This window comes from Pelmatolapia mariae, linkage group LG3_W (genome assembly GCF_036321145.2).
Source record: "Pelmatolapia mariae isolate MD_Pm_ZW linkage group LG3_W, Pm_UMD_F_2, whole genome shotgun sequence".
In the NCBI taxonomy this organism is placed as follows: Eukaryota; Metazoa; Chordata; class Actinopteri; order Cichliformes; family Cichlidae; genus Pelmatolapia; species Pelmatolapia mariae.
This window is the reverse complement of record NC_086229.1, coordinates 69,745,981-69,762,527: the sequence shown is the minus strand read 5'-3', so window position 1 is coordinate 69,762,527 and position 16,547 is coordinate 69,745,981. Positions and strand designations below refer to the sequence as shown.

Below are 16,547 nucleotides of genomic sequence, written 5' to 3'. Positions count from 1 at the left end.
ACTCCCACTGCTGCTGTTCCACCTCTGACACCTCAGACACTTCACACCTCCTCTACTCACCCTGCTCACTCCTCTCCACCCCCAACAACAGCATCCAATACACACTCAACACAAGGCTCCAGCCTGTCTCTCTCAACCACCCAGGTTAGGAGGGAACTGAGGAGGATTAAAGCCAAGAAGGCAGCGGGCCCAGATGGTATCAGCTCAAGGGTCGTCAGGTCCTGCGCGGACCAACTGTGTGGGCTGATGGAGCACCTCTTCAACCTGAGCCTGAGGCTGGGAAGAGTCCCACAGCTCTGGAAAACCTCCTGTGTCGTACCAGTGCCAAAGACTTCACGCCCCAAGGACCTCAACAGCTACAGGCCGGTGGCTCTGACATCCCACCTGATGAAGACCCTGGAGCGGTTGGTCCTGGCTCAGTTTTGGCGCCTAGTGAGCTCATCATTGGATCCACTTCAGTTTGCCTACCAGCCTGGCATTGGAGCGGATGATGCGGTCATTCACCTCCTACATCGTTCCCTCGCTCACCTGGAGACCGCTGGGAGCACTGTGAGAATCATGTTCTTTGATTTCTCCAGTGCCTTCAACACTATTCTTCCCTCGGTTCTGAAGGACAAGCTGGAGAACTCAGGAGTGGACAATCACCGCACTACTTGGATTTTGGACTACCTCACCGACCGACCACAGTATGTGAGGACTCAGGGCTGTGTGTCGGACAGGGTCGTCTGCAGTATGGGGGCCCCACAGGGAACGGTTCTGGCTCCGTTCCTCTTCACCATCTACACTGCAGACTTCTCCCACAACTCCACCCAGTGCTTCCTGCAGAAGTTCTCTGATGACTCTGCAATAGTCGGCCTCATCACTGATGGGGACGACAAGGAGTACAGAGGACTGACTTAAGACTTTGTGGACTGGTGCCGGCAGAACTACCTTCAGATCAATGCCAGTAAAGCCAAGGAGCTGGTGGTAGACTTCCGCAGGCACAAGCATCCTCCACTGCAACCACTGAACATCCAAGGTATGGACATTGAGGCTGTGGACTGCTACAGGTACCTTGGTGTTCATCTGAACAGCAAACTGGACTGAACTCATAATTCAGACGCCCTGTACAGGAAGGGTCAGAGCAGGCTGTACCTGCTGTGGAGACTCAGGTCGTTTGGAGTGGAGGGCCCACTCCTGAAGACCTGTATATAGTATTTTATTTTATTCCATTCTGTACAGTTGTATACAGTATATTATTCGTATTGTATTCTAATTTTTGCTATATAACTTTTGCACTGTCCACTTTCTGCTGTGACAAAACAAATTACCCACATGTGGGACTAATAAAGGTTATCTTATCTCATCTTACACCTCTCTAAATAAATAGTTATTATTAGTCACCCTGGTGGTTTCTTCCTGTTAAAGGGGAGTGTTCAACTTGAATGACATCCCATTCTTAAATTCCCAGGATTTAATATGATGTCAGCCGAACCTTAGCAGCTGTAACAGCTTCAACTCTTTGGGAAAGGCTTTCCACAGATTTAAGAGTGTGTTTATGGGAACTGGGACAATTTGCTGAGACACTTTGAAGCTGATGGACGTTTTGTGTCTGCACTAAGTACGTTTTCACTAGAGATGGACCGATCCGATATTACGTATCGGTCCGATACTGACCTAAATTACTGGATCGGATATCGGAGAGAAATAAAAAATGTAATCCGATCCGAAGTATCACAAAATCACCTCACAAAACGTGCTACTTGGCGTAACCCAGCTCGGCGCATCGGAGCAGTATGTGTCACGTGATAGAGCGGCTGTTGTCTGCGAGACCTGTCAGCGGTCTGTTGGAACATTTGGAGCTACATGCTTCCTAACCGTGGCATTTCATCTCGCCGAAAACTATCCCAGAGAAGTAAAGCAAGTGTGTAAGTTCATCCCTGAATGTTTGCATAGTATTTCCACGTTAAGCTTAACAAATGATATGTTGAGCCACAGCTGGACTGGCCATCGGAGTTTCATATTCAGGTGAACAGGAAGCGATTTGTCCCGTACTTCAGCTAGAATTAAAAAATAGACACAAAGCTGGAGTTATTCTGTCTTTGATGCGCATCTACTTCTCTCATTCTCTCCCCCTCCCTCTCCTGTTATTACTTCAAACATGAAACTGATCAATGATCAGCTGATTGGCTTTTCTGCTGCAAGTCCCGTCTCTCTTGTTTGTTTATCGCCCACTTTGCACTAGAAAGAGGAGACCAGTGGATAAACAACAGCAGCATGTTTAAGCGTGATAAGCTGTTGTTAGAATGTGTTTAATATTACTTTCTAGTATCAGCTGATGTTTGCTGGAGCCACAGCTGTAAAAGCTGCTGGTCATGATATCAGTTTGGATATGAGGTGAAAGGGAAACATGAAGGTGAAACCAGGAGATGTCCTTACTGAATCATCAGACCTGAACAGGTGATGGAGAAACAGGTTTACCTTTTAGGTGACATGAATGAGTTGAAGGGAAGTTATGAACTGTTTCTGAGAGACAAGTAACACCAGGATGCTTTTCTACGTAGCTGACAGCTGGTAACTATGCAGGGGCGGGTCTAGCAAAGTTTTGTCGGGGGCCAGGTTGGGCATTAACAGGGAAAGGGGGGCACAAAGAAATATTTTTCTTTGTAATGTCATTTAAAAACTTTAAATAAATAATTATCTGAATCTTACAACAAAAGTGGTCATCTTATTAAATGTATAGAAATCCATTACTGTATATAATAACTGTTAAGTCTAATATACCCTAGTAAGCTATAGTACTTTTTCCTTTGGTAAGGTACCATCTGTGCAGTCTGCAAGTCTGTTGAAGAAAGATGTTGAATCTATTTAATTATTGTAGAAAAATAATTGATTTCTGTGCATTTGTTTTACACATGCATTAACTTAAAGTTGATTACATCGATTAAGGGCGGGGGGTGGTTCCTTAATATTTTTGCTGGGAGTTGGCAACCCTATTAGTTAGGTAGGTAAGTACTCTTTAAAATACCAGAATAGGGAGGATGGTGTAGGTTTAAATTTATTAGATTGATCAGTGTTGCTGAACTATAAAAAGTTTTGGGTGGAGTGTATTTTTTGCATACAGGTATAACAGAATAGCTTCAGTCTCTTGTTTTTTAAAACTTGAGTATGAACTTATACAAAATGCAGCAAGATATTTATAAAAAACAGTTTTATTGATTAAAAAATACGCTATATCGGATTCATATCGGTATCGGCAGATATCCAAATTTATGAAATCGGAATCGGTATCAGACATTAAAAAGCGGTATGGTGACATCTCTAGTTTTCACCAGCTATGGCACCGGCAGGATTCACTTTCACAGACTCACAACCACCAGCTCCACACCTCCCCCTCCAGCTGTAGGCTTTTCCCCACACATGTTTACAGACGAGTTAGAGAGCAAGAGAAGAAGAGACTGACTCATAAATGTCGTTGTTTCTGCTCTAACCTTACCCAGACAATTCTGCTCTACAACTCTAGACTACCAGCCACAAAGACAACAGCTGGAGAAACATCTGTCTACCTCTGACATCCACCAGCTCATCCATACAACAAACAAACATCAACAACCAGGAAGCAGCTTCACCTCTGATCACACACACACTCAACTCTACTCACTCACCTGGAGGAACAACATGAAGGTGGATGATGCGGTGATCCCATGAGCGTGTTTCTTCAATGAAAAGACCGCACCCGTAAGTTCCATAATCAGTAGTAGTTACATTCTTCAGAATCAAAGACACGTCTCCATCCTTCATCTGTCTGTCCTGCAGATCCACCCGATCCTTAAAAGATGGATGCTGGTTGGATGGATCAAAGTGACCATCCCGGAACAATAACACGTATTGTGGCACCAGGTCAGCTCTGCTCCACTTTGCAATTCTGATGTTGTTGTTTGGAGCTTGACATGTCAGATTGACGTCCTGTCCAGACTCAGCTGTGATGGTTTTCAGATCTGAAAGAGGAAACAACACAGAGCAGAGAGGTTAAAGGTCAAAGTACAATAATGATCAGAATGATTCATACAAATTTTGGTCCAGAACCAAAATGAACGTGAGATGGACTGCTTCAACTGGTAAGTACAAATGGCTTTGTTCCAAACACACCTTCTAAACAGTTGCTTCTTAAACAGCCAAAATATTTTCAGCCTACTGAATTCCTTTGACCCTTCTTTTCTGTTGTCATTTTATCTCTTATTTTACTCACACATAGTGCTTTTCTACACTGGCATTCAATGTGCTTTCATTTAACACATCTTATTCTATCCTATTTACACATATGATCACTTTTTTTCTGTGTCTACTTGCTTTCTATCTAACATTCACACATCAGGAGCAACTCTGTTTGGCATGCAGCCTGGAGTGGCCACTAACCTTTAGACGATAACCTGCTCTACCTCCTGAGCCACAGCCACAATCTATCAAAGGTACCGGTGTGTAGGACTGCTAGAGGTATGTTTGCTACTGAACAGCTCGAAACATCTGCACTTTTGACAACAAGTATATCAGTGTTTGCTCAGAGTATTTTAATTATAACTATGTTTGCTGTGCATTGCACTGAATTACTAAGTGAAAGAGCCTCACATACTGTTCTTTACAGTCACAGCTTGCTGTTTTGGTTTTTGACAGTGACAATACAACAATAACGTTTCAAGGAACAACAAGTGAAACCTTTTCTCTGAACAGGTACCAGCATAATGTCATGCCATATGTTAAAACAAGATTTAGAGTGTGATTAAAGTGGATTTCCCCAAATATCAAGTGTGGTCCGGTGCACGCTTCGTGGTGGCATATATCTCACAATCCATAGCGCGGCGGTGGGTGTGGATAATTTTGCCACAGAATACGGCAGAAGGGAGCAGCCAAATAGTGAACTGTCAAAAGTAAGTACTGAATATAATGTCACTTATTTATGTGCGAACGTTTAATAACGAAGAACATTAAAACATGACTGTTGGCCACATGTCGGCAAAGTTATGTGACATTAGTGATGTTTGTACTAACTTGGTCTTAAAGCCTTTAAAATAAACGCCGCTCAATAGTCGACTTTAATCTTACAGAGAATGTGATGATTTTATGGATAATTAAAGTCAGTCATATATCCACAAACACAACAAGCTGAAAGTCAGTGATGCAGCTCGGTTTGCAGTCCTGAATATCACGGCACAAGCAGGATTCACTGCACTGTTAATGTTAGCTATGTTATATTGCTGCCTCTGTTCGGTGGTGTCGAGCCAAACGGACTTTAACGTGTGTTTGAACGAGCTGACGGTTCACTCGTTAAGCTGAAAGAAAGATGCTTTAATCACAGGAGTCACACATGTGTCCACTGGACCATCTGGAACTCTTCTTGTTTAGCACTCATAATAACACAAACACTAAATCCTCCTTCTAAAGTAAGTACTGCTGTTTTGTAGCAGTGTATACACCTGAGACTGTCACCTGTCTGTCTGTCCTGCACTCTCTCTCTGTTTCTTTCTCTCTGATTGTGGAATAAAAGTATGAACATGTTTTTATAAGTTACACTTGTGTTTGAATCCTGCAGCTTATCACACATTTGATTTCCATGTGTGACAACTGCAAGTGTCCAGAGTGAGGACAGACTGAGGGACCCACTGCTGCACATCATCTGTGAGGCTTTGCACCCCTGATGATCCACCAGGACAAACTCAGCAGTGTGTGAGGAAGAGGAGGAGGAAGAGCCAGCAGCAGCTGACAGATGGAGAGAATAGACAGACTGTTCCTGTTTGTGAAGGACTGCTAGGAAAGTTTAACATAACTAATTGTCTGTCCTGTATCAGTCTTAATAGGTAATGTTCAAATAATGTTATCATCCCAGTGTTTTCAGTGTGGGAGAAAGTACTCAGGGCCTTCAAGTTACACACTATGAAAGGCAGCAACAAGTTTAATATTCAGAAACCTAAAGTATGTATCAGCAGCAGAATGGAGCTAAAAATAAATGTTTGTTTCAGTTCTATGAAGCTTTGAGTATTTTGGATTAGTAGTACTGCTGTGTTTGTTGCATCATATTGCTGTAATTGTTTATATGCTTTATATATTCTGAGGTAAGTTGATCTATAGTGTTACATCATATTCTATAAGGATGTTATGTGTTTGTTTACTTTCTGCCCAGTTTGACCAATTTAGCAGAAGTCAGCCTGTTTAAGGCTCTGATATCTATTCTGTGTGACTTAAAGCAGTTATGACATGTTCTGATTTTCTCACCCAATAAAGGAATATTTCATATATCAGTCTACTCTTCATTTTATCAAAAACAGTTATCACAGCTCATACATTTCCTTTTTACACATATGTGTAAGCATTGAGCCAAATGTAATAATGCCAACATATTAAACGAACAATATTTGTCTCTTATGTATAATACATCTATATATACACTGTCAAAGATACTTGTCTTTGAGTGAAGATTTAAGGTGATAGGAAATATAAATAACTGCAACTTGAATCTTTGACCCAGAGTTCAAGCTCACTGCTGTAATGCACACACACACACACACACACACACATATATATATATATATATGTGTGTGTGTGTGTGTGTGTATATATATATATTTATATATATATATATACACACACACACACACACACATATATATATATATATATGTGTGTGTGTGTGTGTGTGTATATATATATATTTATATATATATATAATAGTCTGACAATACATATAATATTGGCCATATTATATTTACATTACCAAAGTGAGATGACTTTAGTCTCATGAACAACGTTAGCTGATTGTTATTTACTAGCTAATCTTAAATGACTGTTCAGTACAGAAATGAAGCCCAACTATCATGTTTTACAGTCCTGTGGTCTCAACTAATCAAAGTGATGTCATGACAAAAATGAATGACCAACAAAACATTTTCTCCTTCATTTCTGTCACACAAAGCTGTATGTAACGTTTCTCGCGGTTAGTATCATGGTTGCTAGGCAACCTGAGTAGCTAGACCGTCCCATTTCACAAGCCTCTCACTTTCGCACTTCTCATACTTATAGTACGCACCGTACGTAGTACGCGTAGTGCGCGTACTTCAAGCGTGCGGTCTCTTAATTGGGACACAGCATGAGAGTCTCTGCATGCTGCTTTTTCTGTAGCTACAGCTGTTTGTATACACTGAACAAAAAGCTTTGTAGCTGTATACTGACTCCTGAAACTACAACATATCACACTGACACACACATTACACTTCTTTGTCTCTGTCACAGCTGGATTACAGTCAATAGACATTAAATCCACATCGACTAAACCCAGCCTAGTATGTCAGCCGTATCCCAGACAAACCAAATCAATCTAAAAATAATTAATTAATAACTAGATTGACTAGATTTAATAACTAAATAATAGTTTTAAACCTCACCTGCAGAGTCAAACAGGAAAACACCGACAAACAGCAATGTCGAGAAGAGTGATGCTGTTACAGCAGACATTTCCGTGTTCTCAAGTTCAGATGATCCGACACTTTGATTGTGATAAATTTCTGAGTCTGTTGGCGTTTTCGCTGAATAACAGAAGTTGAGTTTAAATCCCAAAATCTCCAAGTCGTTTCTTAAGTTTCTTAAGTTTCTTAAATGACGATCGATTTGAAGCGGAACAGTCAGCCTTTTTTCAGTACTGCCTCTGTACCCCACGTGGTGATTTATAGTGATGGTGAGATGAAGCCTCGTGATGAAGTGAAGCTTTCCATCCAACTGGTCGCCTCATGGTTCGAAGCATTGTGATGATTCACTCGCTCTACTGCGCCATCAAGTGCACGATTCAACTGAAACAGGCTCTTTGATTATAATGATGTGTAAACCTCTAAACTGAATAAATTGTTTTCATGGTTATTTATCCCGAATATTGTCTCAGTATGTCTGATACAAAAAAGAAAGTGGAAACTATCAGGACAGAGTTTTGGTATGATTGTGTAACTGTTAGCCTCAGACAGTCAGTCAATAGTATAATTCAGATCATAGATCAGTACATTTACATACCCAGATAGCAAGACGACATTGAATCTATGTTGATTTTTCATCCGAACCGTCGTATATGGTCGGGGTTGAAATGCCAATGTTGTAACAACATTGAAATACTGTGGTAAACCGACGGTCTTACTATAGAGACGTTGTAATGATGTTGATTCACCGTTGTTTTTTTGTCATTGATATTTGATCTATTTATAGTCGACCAGGTAACAACAACAACATCGAGAAAACGTCTATTTATAGTTGACGATCATTCGGCTCCGGTCACCATCAAAAACCATCGATTTGTAGTTGAGCATTAAATTGCATTGCAACTGATCGGGTATAAAGTACCAGAGAAAGTAGATTTATTGTTCATTTGTTATCAATGACTTGGTCTAGTTCACCAGCTTTAAAAAATCGTGTCTACGTGCAATTTATGTATAGTTGACCGGGAAATTAAAGCAGCGATCACTTGGACTATTCCGCAGCACCCCTCTCACATTGGTACACCCCCCCTCCCCAGGTATTCATTGTCTTCTACAGTAGAGCGGGACATTTAATTTACTCTCAGCGGAATTGACCGGAGAAGGCATCAGTTCATGCACTGCACTGGCCTGCACCACGATTAGTATAAGGTAAGAATGAATGATTTTTATTTCCTACTCGGTATTTCCATGTTTGCATTTGAATAACATTAAAAAAAAAACTCGTTAATGTTGTACATTAACGAGTTTTTTTTTACTGTTATTTAAATTGTGTCTACTTCTTACAATCCGGCAACAAATAAATTGCACTGCGAACAAAGTATATCAACAAAGAAAACATTTTTGTTTCATAATTTCTTCGTTATATTCCCTTACAAAGCTAGCTTTAACGCTTCGAGGTTTCCTTTGTTCTTGCCGTCGCCTCGGCGCTTGACCCAGACTTTCGCTCTGTAGTTGCTTAGTACTACAAAAAATTCTAAATCTGTGATATATGATTGATAAACGTAAAGTTAACTGTATAAACGTGTTCAATGACTTTGTTACTTTTGATGATTGGAGAGCACTCGCTTCAATGCGCACACGAAAACTTTAGACTCAGTTTGAATGCTCACGCAGCATGCATGACTGTACGTTGCACGCTCACCTAACTTTACGTTGCACGCGTACATGACTTTCCGTTTGTGCCTTGAATAATGAATAAGGCTACGTCCACACGTACAGCGTATTTTTGAAACCGCTGATTTTTCTATGCGTTTGCACCTTTTGTCCACACGTAATGTATGTCTGGCCATACATTGTGTTTGTATTTCCAGGCACATTTCACGAAGCAGAACGCAGTCTTCAGAGATATCCACGTGAATGCTGTGATACGTCTGACCTTCAGTCCGAAGAAGAAACCCAGACCAGTCTTAAAAGAAAGCACAAGTAAAACCTTTATATTCACAAACATATCTTTGATTGTTAAGAATTTATGATCTTGTCTTTTATACATATCTGTGGTGCTTGCATACGGCAATATCACCACATAATATAGTCCAAAAAGTGGAAGTCTGTAAACTTTTTAAAAATGCAAAGCCGTGTACACTTGTGCACTTCAAAAATTCATTGTATACTGTACCTTCTTGCACGTCTCTGTTTCCTGTGTGTGTTGTTAGAAATCAAACTAACTTTAGGAAACAATATGCCAAAAGCATATTTACAATTACTTAAGACCGTTTTTAATTTATTTTCTTTAGACCAAATCCCCTGTACACATATACGGACTCAGAGGATGAGCAGCCTACAAAAAAACGGTTTCCCCAGGCCCCTCGAGTGAAAATACCAGGTAATAAAATACTGTCTAGTGTCTGTGTACATATCTGTGTCTGACACGAGGAAACTTTTTTGACAAGTTGTCTGTATTCTTAAATACTTAAAAAATTATCTTTTTCTAAACAGCCCTCATCACTCCGCAGTCTGCCCCCCAGCCCACTGATAGCAACCATCATAATGCCCCACCCAGCTTCCGGCACCTTTCGCCACTCCGGCACAAACCGACACAGCTTTGCGATCTCGCCAGCATGCAGAGTCTGATGTCTTCCCTATAGATGGTATGCTTTTAAAAAAGCTTTAAAGCTGCATCACAATGTCATTGTACTCTTATCTAAAAAAAAAAAACTAATTTATACTCCTGAATGTCATCTTGTTGTGATTTTTTTTTCTGTAGATTCCAGAGACTCTGTGAAGCCACTATTACAAGGCAAGTTTGAAAATCTTGGAATTTCAGTTTACATGGTATAACAAATATATGTGACAGGCAAAAACTAGTAAACACTTTTAGCAGTTACAAGAACTAACAAATGAATATCCAACAAAAGGGAATAGAAATACATTGCACTGCCAATACTTTGGTTTATTCTTTGTATGACTTGAAAATCAGGCTTTAGGGAAAACTAAATGACATGTTTCTATCATCAATTACATGAAGTAAACACACAGGCACTTGCATACACATTTAAGACATGAGACTCGCTAATTCCATCTCATAAAATGTGTCTATAGGTGAGACGCTTTGCGTTGATTGGTGCTGCTGGACCACACTGGAGGTGTGAGTCCGCCGTGTAATGGTTTATGCCATTACAAAGGAGCTGGCCTCTGTACTCAACTGGACAGGGGAAAAAAAAACAAGGACCAGACAAAGCAAAAAAGGGCATTTAAAGAGACAGCGCCGTGCAGATGCATATTTGGTAAGTTTTAACATTTATTGTAGTTTTATGAGCCTAAAGTGAACAATAAAGGGATCAATTGATGTGCTGGGTGCATTTCACATTTCCTATGTCTGTTTTTTGCTATATTACTTTGTCTTTCTTAATAACAAGACTTTCATGTCCGGTTAATCTGGAGATGGAGTCTTTGGTCTTCGGCTTGTTTTGTCCTCGGGTTGTACACTTTGTACAGCCCGAGGACCCATGTTTTCTTTTTTTTTTTTAAAGGATACACGGCACACCATGCTAAGACATATCACATTTTCAGCTTATAGCTCTTTGGGAATCAAATGCGGCAGTTTGCTGATTTCCGCCTGGTGACTTTCATGTTTATCAGCCTAGGAGTTTACATACTTTCTCACTGCTGAAGACAATTAACAAGAGCTTATTCATGTGCTCTAATTCCCTTTTTTTTGTGTGTGTGTCTATTTTTTGTCCTAGATGGCCTGGCGCAGCAGGTAGGGGCGAACTCTATGTCTGAGTTGGTCTTTGCTCAAGCAGTCCAGAAATGGCTCAGATATGCTCCAGATCGTACGGGTGGCGCGCAGGACGCACATCATCCATCCCCATCCCGGAGTAAATAATAAAAAGTGACGTGAAACATAGAAATGTAAATAGGAAACTTTGTCTTTTAATAAAGTATTTTGCAAATGATACATGTCTATTGACCTTTTTTGGTTTTTTGTTTTTTTTCAATAAAAAGCAACTGTGCGAAAGAGGTGGAAAATCAATACCATATCTCAACAGTGTTTCAATATCAGAATCTGACATTGTTTCAATGTCAACAGTGTTAGAAAATATAACGTCGAATCAATGTCAGGTTTCAACATTGATTCAACATCAAAACCTGACGTTGTTTCAACGTTAAAAATGGGTGCAAGAGTGACGTTGGGTCAACGTCACACTTCAACGTTGCTTCAATGACGTCGCCTGATATTGACTCAACATTGTTTCAATGTTTCCTTGCTATCTGGGTATTTTTTATAACTATAAAAAGAAAGCTGAGGCTAAAAACAGAAAAACGATTTTATAGAAATATTGAGCAGTAGATCAAAAATGAAAGAAAATAATTAATCAACAAATGAACATTACCTGATCCTGCTGAATAGAAGCAGAGCAAATTACAGAGGTTTTATTAGAGACACACTTTAGTGTTTAAAAATTTTGCATAATGTTAAAAAGTTTACATTTTTTTAGTAGCCTATTGAACAGCAGAAATTAGGTTTTCTTTTCGGAAGTAAGTAAATGGGAAAAAAAAACAGCGGCTGACAGCGCTGTAAACAACGGTAGTCGTATGTGTAACAAGCAAGCGAATAATGCAGAAAACAGATGTGCAAGCTGTCCATGAAGTGTGAGTCTATCCTGGTGGAAGCAAAACAGCAGAAGTTAGAGGGAATTCATGACGATGTTTATATGAAGCGTAATTCTGATCTTCTTTTGCTGCTGGTTCGGTCAATATCGTCGGGTGAGAAATGCGACATCTCACTGATTCTGATCCAACAGCAGGTCCGCGCTTTGTGTTTGCGTCTATGAGCAGAATCTGTGTTCCTGCTCTCATTTACTGTTTTAGCTGTTTGGTGGTTGTTGAAATTTGGTGTTTCGGGTAAAATAAATTTATATTAAAAATCGATTCAGGATTTCAATTAATCAATATCACGTTTTCCAAGCTAGAATCGTTTTTAATCGATAATCCCCAATAACTGTGTAATCATGCTTATGTACATCTGGATAATGACACAAACTGTGTGGCGCTTCACTTTTTAACAAACTAAAAGGCATAAAAGGCATATATCAGGTTATATAATCTGCACTGTTGTTTATTTATATTATGGTACTTATCATTTGTGATATTTATTACTGTGTGCATACTTTATAGAAGAGAAAAAAAATCTCTTCCTTGCAGGTTTCATCGAAGAAGAAATGCTCAAGTAACTGTGTAGCACGCACGTAATCCAATTCCACCACACAGGGTGATGGGAAATCAGTAGTGATGTGTCCTGTGTGTCGAAGCTTCGAATCACGCTTCGGGTAATCTCGGGGGCGTGTCTGTGAAGCGCGTAACGAGGCTTGCTTTGATTACGTATGCAGTGACGTTCGAGGCTTCGCGGGCAGTCCGTACCACGTGACTGATTCGGGAACTGGTTCACTGGTTCGCGCCAGATTCGAAATACAATGGGCAGCAAAACACAGCTGATTCCCCCATCACATTGTGTTGCGGAATTGGATTACGTACGTCCTACATAGTTACTTGATCATTTCCTCCCTCGATGGAACCAGCAAGGAAAAGAAAATTTTCCCCTGTCTTGCAACATTTTGATGTCATCTCTCCTAATAAGGTATACACACAGTAATAAATAAATGATAAGTACCATAATATAAATAAACAACAGTACAGATCCTATAACCTGATTTATGTCTTTTAGTTTATTTAAAAGTGAAGCGCCACACAGTTTGTGTCATTATCCAGATGTACATAAGCATGATTACACAGTTATAGGGGCGGGTTTTAATTATCAATTAAAATCGATTCTCGCTTGGAAAACGTGATATTGTTTAATTAAAATCCTGAATCGATTTTTAATATGAATTTATTTTGCCCGAAATGCCAGAATCTCAGGTTAAACCTGACAAAAATTTCAACAACCACCAAACAGCTAGAACAGTAAATGACAGCAGGTACACGGCACAAAGACGCAAACACAAAGTGCGGAACCGCTGACGGATCAGAATCAGTGAGATGTCGCATTTCTCACCCGACGACAGGGACACGGTCGGGGCTGAAAGGACAGCTCAGTGATTCTCATGTGTCGGCGGGTCCGCGCTTCGTTTTTTACGTCTTTTTGCGCTGATTCTGACGCTGCAGGTTTTATTTTTCTCCAAACAATATTGACTGAACCAGCAGCAAAAGAAGATCCAAACTACAGTTCACATAAACATCGTCATGAATTCCCTCTGACTTTTGCTGTTTTGCTTCCACCACGATAAAAATCACACTTCATGCACAGCTCTCTCTCTCTCTCTCTGTACTTGAAGAACAGTTTCCCGTCTAAAAATCTTTTCTGCATTATTCGCTTGCTTGTTACGCTCAAGTCTACCGTTGTTTACAGCGCTGTCAGCCGCTGTTTTTTCCTTTTACTTACTACCGAAAAGAAAACCTAATTTCTGCTGTTCAATAGGCTACTGAACAAATTTAAACTTTTTAAAATTATGCAAAATTGCAAAACGCTTAGCCGTGTCTCTAAACCTCTGTAACTTTGCTTTGCTTCACTTCAGCAGCATCAGGTAATGTTCATATGTTGATGAATGGTTTTCTTTCGTTTTTGATCTGCTGCAGAATATTTTTAGAAATCGTATTTCTGTTTTATCCTCAGCTGCTTTGACACAAAGGCAATTGCTGTGTTGCTCACACCTTTGATCTCGCAAGTGTCAGCTTTCTTTTTATAGATATAAAAACATAGAAATGTACTGATCCATGATCTGAATTATAATATTTCTGACTGAGGCAAAATTTCCCCTGATTGAATCCTGGATCGAATCGATTCTAGAAATCAGTGACAATACGCAGGCCTAACAGTTACACAATCATACCAAAACTCTGTCCTGGTAGTTTCCACTTTCTCTTGTGTATCAGACACAATATTTGGGATAAATAACCACGAAAACAATCTATTTAGTCAGTTTAGAGGTTTACACATCATTATAATCACAGAGCCCGCTTCACTTAAATCGTCCACTTGATGGCGCAGTAGAGCAAATGAATCATCACAATGCTTCGAACCATGAGTCGACCAGTTGGATGGAAAGCTTCAGCTCATCATGAGGCTTCATCTCACCATCACTAGAAATCAGCTGTTTTGCTGCCCATTTATTTCGAATCTGGCGCGAACCGGCGAGCCAGTTCCTGAATCAGTCACGTGGTACGGACTGCCCGAGAGGCCTCGAACGTCACTGCATACGTAATCAAAGCAAGCCTCGATATGCGCTTCACAAAAACGCCCCCAAGATTACCCGACACACGATTCGAAGCTTCGACACACAGGACACATCACTACTGATTTATAAGGAAGTGACTCATTGGCGGGCTTTACGCTGTCTTTGGTGATTTTGTGCGGGAGACTGGAAACACGTGTGCGACATGATTAGAGACACTGAGCCAGGAAGAGAGGATACTTTGCTAAATAAAAATAAAAATACTCCCAAAAACAGTTCATAACATAACCACGCGGTGACAGGGACCTCACAGCAAAAGCATGCTCCCAACCAATCATAAGACTGTTTTGTTATTATTATAATTATTTATTTATTTATTTTAAATCAATAAGTCACAGCAAAGAGATAACACAACATGACACATGTTTAAGCATATCCATTCACCAAAATTATTTATTAATCAAATAGACCAAATAAAACCCAACAAAAAAAAACACATATTCAAAGCACCACTCTGATGTCTCACAGGAAGAGCTGGCAACTTAGCTCTGTAGAGTGGGCAGAGCTGAGTTATGAAGCAGTTCATTTAAAGCAGGTGTCAGCAACCTTTAACACCGAAAGAGACATTTGGACCCGGTTTCCACGCAAAAGATGAAGATAACACTGTTTATATTGTTTTTTACCTTTATGCTTTGTGAGAACAACTAAGGTGTGTTGTTTATGAAATCCATGAAGTGCTACAGAGAAAATTACATTTTATTTATGTAATCAACACATTTTGAACTCTTAAAGAAATATAACAAAAGGAAAGACACCCAGCTGAACTAAAATGATCCATGTAGCAAACAAAAACTGTTGTGAGCCGCCACCCTTATATCGCCTTTGGGCTTTTGGAGCCTTGACCTGACTTTTAAAAAATACTTGGAAAAAAAGCACTATGCTGCTGAAAGATGAAAAATAGATATTTGCAAAATTCTGCCTAAATATGTATTTTACCTGGTTAATGTGTGTGGCGGGGCGTGGTCTGCAGCGCTCCTGGAGGGGAGGCAGACGCACCTGAGCGGCACCCGCAATCACGCCTGGCTGCCTTAACGTCTGTGCTCTCTCTGCTGTTGTGTTGGTGTGTGTCGGGCTGTGAGCTGAAAAGCTACAGCTGGCTGTATGCGTACAGCAACCATGTGTGAAAAGAGGTCAAGAGATGCTGAAAAGCATGTTCATGCAAACATCGTCAGGTCTGCCGTGGTACAATGGGACTTCTGCTCCTGAACCTCTGCGCACAGCGTCTGCAAATCGGGGCTGTACGAAGTCACTTTCATCTTTACGCAGGACTGTACTGCCTCCATGTCTCACACTGGTTCTCTATCTCTGACACAAAATCAAAGCAACAAGCACAAATCCCACCAATGACTCACTTCCTTATAAACCACTGAATCAGGTAATGAAGCAGTGATGAACCGAATGAAGCAAGGGCGTCGATTTGGCATGGACGGAGGGGACGTGTCCCCACCAATATCCAGCGATTATTGAATTGTCCCCACCAATAATTTGATCTCTTCGAGTTAAGAAAAACAAACCCGATAGAAAGAAAAAAAAGATCTGTCAGTGTCTCATTCACCCAGCGGTGCAGAAAGAGTTAAATTACGTTCTCTACTGGAGTCCGACCTCATGTGACAAATATGGCCAATGTGATTGGCTGAGCCTTTCAGGGAGCTCTGTTTAGTTTTAGCAGCGGCAATCCTGCGCTGAGAGGACCTGCGAGGAGGAGAGGAGGACGGCAGCAAAAAGGAAGAACCTGGATATAAGAAAGTATTTTTCAAAGAAACCTGTAAGTCACTTAAAGTCAAGTTCACTCATAAAATGTGTCCGTCATAATAACGTTACAGGCAAT

General features: G+C 40.4%; 1 long non-coding RNA gene across 1 annotated transcript; it reads left to right on the top strand.

Annotated features, from left to right (window-relative positions):
- Nucleotides 1-9,327: 9,327 nt before the first annotated feature.
- On the top strand, nt 9,328-11,705 carry LOC134618218 (uncharacterized). Its single transcript, XR_010091885.2, has 6 exons — nt 9,328-9,410; nt 9,722-9,810; nt 9,924-10,075; nt 10,192-10,224; nt 10,527-10,711; nt 11,171-11,705. It is a non-coding gene; the product is annotated as an uncharacterized LOC134618218 (long non-coding RNA).
- The last annotated feature ends 4,842 nt before the right edge of the window (nt 11,706-16,547 follow it).